Source organism: Priapulus caudatus, unplaced genomic scaffold (assembly GCF_000485595.1).
Source record: "Priapulus caudatus unplaced genomic scaffold, Priapulus_caudatus-5.0.1 Scaffold1581, whole genome shotgun sequence".
Lineage (NCBI taxonomy): Eukaryota > Metazoa > Priapulida > Priapulimorpha > Priapulimorphida > Priapulidae > Priapulus > Priapulus caudatus.
Window position 1 is genome coordinate 1 of NW_014578642.1, and position 4,207 is coordinate 4,207.

At 56.7% G+C, this 4,207-nt stretch overlaps 1 long non-coding RNA gene across 1 annotated transcript; it reads left to right on the top strand.

Moving 5' to 3' along the window:
- The first annotated feature begins 1,043 nt into the window (after window positions 1-1,043).
- Window positions 1,044-1,752, top strand: LOC106817060. The gene is made up of 3 exons (XR_001394988.1): window positions 1,044-1,126; window positions 1,293-1,363; window positions 1,647-1,752. It is a non-coding gene; the product is annotated as an uncharacterized LOC106817060 (long non-coding RNA).
- Window positions 1,753-4,207: the final 2,455 nt, after the last annotated feature.

Here is a 4,207-nt window from a genome sequence, read left to right on the forward strand (position 1 = left end):
TCTGTTTGGCATTTACAATCTGATGGCGTTTGACCGAGGCAGACACTGAAACTACATAGTGAAACTGCCAACAATCTTACCTAATTGCATATTTAAAAATATATAAGAAACATGTGTGATATATTGTTGGGGCCAGTCCTCATTCAGTTCACATACAAAAATGGAGCCAAAAATCCGTTGAACGCTGAACTGACTTAATGGCCATTTCCATTTTCTGCCAAAAAGTGGGCGTGGCTCGAAAGTAGGTCTAACTAGGCGTGCCCCAAAATCGGACGTTACACCTCTCCCAACTGTTATGCAATTTGAAACATGTGGGTCAAACGGTTCTCAGTTGATCATTGACCTAGCCAAATTTTGACGGACGGAACGGACTGCGGACAGGACGACGTAACGAACGGACAACGCCCATGCAACAGCTCATCTTGATGTCAAGGTGAAGCTTTAAAAATAGAACACACGTTGTGAACCTGCTCCATGTCCGAATATGGCGATGCGAATGCTCCTACTGCATGGCTTATGGCCCAGAGAGAGAGAAGGGCAGAGCAACTGGGAAGAGGAGAGATATAAGAGAGAGAGCGAGAAAAGAGAACAAAGACGAGAGAGATGAGAGAGAGAGAGCGAGAGAGACAAAGAGAAAGAGAGAGACAACAAAAAAGAGAGAGACCAAGGAGAGATGAGAGAGAGAGACAAGATCGAGAGAGAGAGAGAGAGAAAGAGAGAGAGAGAGAGAGAGAGAGAGAGAGAGAGAGAGAGAGAGATGCGAGAGACACATACAGCCGATCTGAAACATTTATTTTCGCATAAAAAATTACTCATATATCATCATTATCAAGAGTATGTAATGGGAGATATGCTATATAATGGGAGTTCTCCCATATAATTATACTCTTGCTTTATATATGCCCCCTCCCTCTTCTATCATACCCAATGTGAGCTACAGTGTCATTGACACTTTCATTTGTCATGGTGGTCAAAGAGAATGATTTTGTTCCATATTATGTTATCGTTCATGACGTTTCATTGTTGCGACCAGCTCCACTTTGCAGGTTTTAAGGACATCGATGTAGAGACTTCGACAAAGCCACCCAGAAACCCATTGCCGATTGTCATGCTGGCATTAGATCAGGTAGTTGTCGTCCTTTTTTCTTCACTATTAAGATAAATGTGTGACTGAGTCGTAACCATCATCTAATAGATCATTCCTGCGTCTTTTTTCTACGGATTAAATTTTATTCAACTCGATAGCTGAACTGATAAAAAAGACAAGCATGTGTTTTTTCTTAATTTGTCAGGCGATGATGGATGAACCGCTTTACAACAACATCAACTGGTTCCGAGAATCCAGGAATTCTCACACCACTGGGTGTGTGACATTCTTCTTTTATCTCCTTCCTAATCTTCTTTGTCGTCATCGTCTTCGTCTTTTTCTTCAGGGCTTCTACCAGAAAGATGGTTTCAGCCTTTGTCAATTTTGTTTAAAGTGAATGCATGTGCAAAAGTATATATTGTGTAATTGTACTATTGTTGGTATTGATTGTGTCAGTGTGTGTAATTGTGTCGATGCTGTGTGTATCGTACTGTTGTGTAACTGTATCAATGCTATATGTATCGTGTCAGTGGGTAATCGCTTTAAAGCTGTCATTCAGGGTCAGCGGCCGTACGTATTGTTTGGCATGTCCGGAGAATTCGCTGAACCCGGCGGAGCGTCACTCGCTACACATCCTCGCTCGCTTCTGCTGCAGTCACTGGACCACGCTGGTGAGCTCACTACCCGTCATGTTCCTCTACAAACACAGTCTTAACTACGCTAGTCCACCAGGGGGCTGATTGTCATGCAATATTTTTTAACTGGGGATGAATTTATGCTACAGATGGCCTGACACAGGCATCCGCGGAACGCGCACGATCACGCATCGACGGACTGCTGCACTCACACATCGGAGGACCGCCGCAGTCATCCGACGGACCTCACGCATGGCGGTATCGACGGACGCGCATCAGCCATCGACGGACGCGGCCTCACCATCGACGACGCGCCAGTCCCGCTGCCGACGACACTCACATCCGACGGACGCGCAAACTCACCAATCGAGCCACCGCGCACTCACCATCCGACCGGACGCCACCTCAGCCCATGCGACGGCCACCGTCACCATCGCACGGCAGGCCCAACGCGCCCCCGCCCCCCCCACTCACCAATCGACGGGACGCGCACCCATCCCATCCGCGCCCCACGACCCCCGGGCCCCGCCCCCCAGAGACAGACCCCGCCCCCCCCACACCCGACGCGCACGTCACCATCGACGGACGCGTACTCACCATCGACGGACCGCAACGTCCGCATCGACGGACCGCCGCAATCTGCTCACCATCGCCCGACCGCGTCGACCACAGTCACCGATCGACGGACCGCCGCACTTTGTCACGCATCGACGGGACCGTCACCATCGAACGGACACGCACTCATCACTCGACGGCACGCGCACAGCCTCACCAATCGACGACGCGGTACTCCACCATTCGGACGCGGACGCGGCCGTCACCCATCGGACCGGGCAGCGCACCTCCATCGACAGGACCCACCTGCGGCACCTGCACCCACTCGACGGACCGCGCACGTCACGGCCTCGACGGCACGCCCGCCGTCACCATCGACGGACGCTGCACCGTCACCACTCGACGGACGCCGCACTCACGCATCGACGACACTCACATCCGACCGGACACGCACTCATCATGCGACGGAACGCGCACTCACCATCGACGGACGCGCACTCCTCATCGACGCCCCCGCACAGCGCTACTCACGCGTCGCACGCCCCCGGCCTGCGACGCGCACGGTCACATCGCGGACAGCGCATCACCATGCGCCAGCGGCCGCGCACTCACCATCGGACGGACGCGCGACGATCACCATCGCCGGAACGCGAAGTGCACCGATCGACGTGACCTCGGCATCGACCGGACGCCGTACTCCAACCCCATCGACGCGACGTGCACTGACCATCTGCCGCGACGGCACTCCACCATCGACGACCGCGCCTCAACCATCCGACGGACGCGCACTCCACCCCGATCGCCGGACGCGCCCTCACGCATCCGCCGGACGCGCACTCACATCGACGGACCCGCGCACTTCGACACCATCGACGGACGAGCCCACCCACCGCGTCCGCCCCTAGTCAGCCATCGACGGACCGTACTCACCATCCGACGGACGCGCACCTTCCACGACATGCGGACGGACCGCCCGCAGTCTACGCATCGACAGGACGCCGCAGTCCCCATCGCGACGGAACGCGCAGCCTCCACCATCGACGGAGCGCGCAGTCACCATCCGACGCCCGCGACCCGCACTCACCGCATGCGACAGACGCGCACTCCACCATCCCGACGCACCTCACTCACCATCCCGACGGACGCGCAGTCAGCAATCGACCGGACCACGCACCTCACCATCGCCGGACGCGCACCTCCACTCATCGACGGACACCGCGCACGTCACATCGATCTGACGCGCCTACTCACCAATCGACGCCGAACGCCGCACGTCACCATCGTACCGACCGCCGTCTACCATCCGCGCGGACGCGCACTCACTCCATGACGGCCGCGTACTCACGGAACATCGACGGACCCGCACTCACGCATCGACGACGCGTTACTCCCATCGACGACACGCATCACCATCGACGCGACGCGCAGCACATCGACGGACACCCTCACCGCAATCGACGGACACGCACTCACCATCGAACGGACGGTGGCGCACTCCCATCCGACGAGCCCCTGCCGCATCACCATCGACGGGGCCGCGGCCTCACCATCGACGGCGCGCAGTCACCAAATCGCGCGACGCGCACTCATCATCGACGGCCGCGCACCAGTCACATCGACGGACGCGCAGTCAACCATGCCGAGGACGCGCAGTCACATGCGAGCGACGCGCGCCGGCCGGTTCCACCCGTTACGCAATCGACGACGCCACTCACCATCGACGGACGCGCACAGTCACCTCGACGGACGCGCCTTGCACCATCGACGGACGCGCCAGTCACCATCGACGGATGCGCACTCATCATCGACGCGACGCGCACGTCACCATCGACGACGGGCAGTCACCGATCGACGACGCGCAGCATCAACCATCGACCGGACGCCACTTACGCGATGCGACGGTACGCGCACTCACACATCTGACGGACGC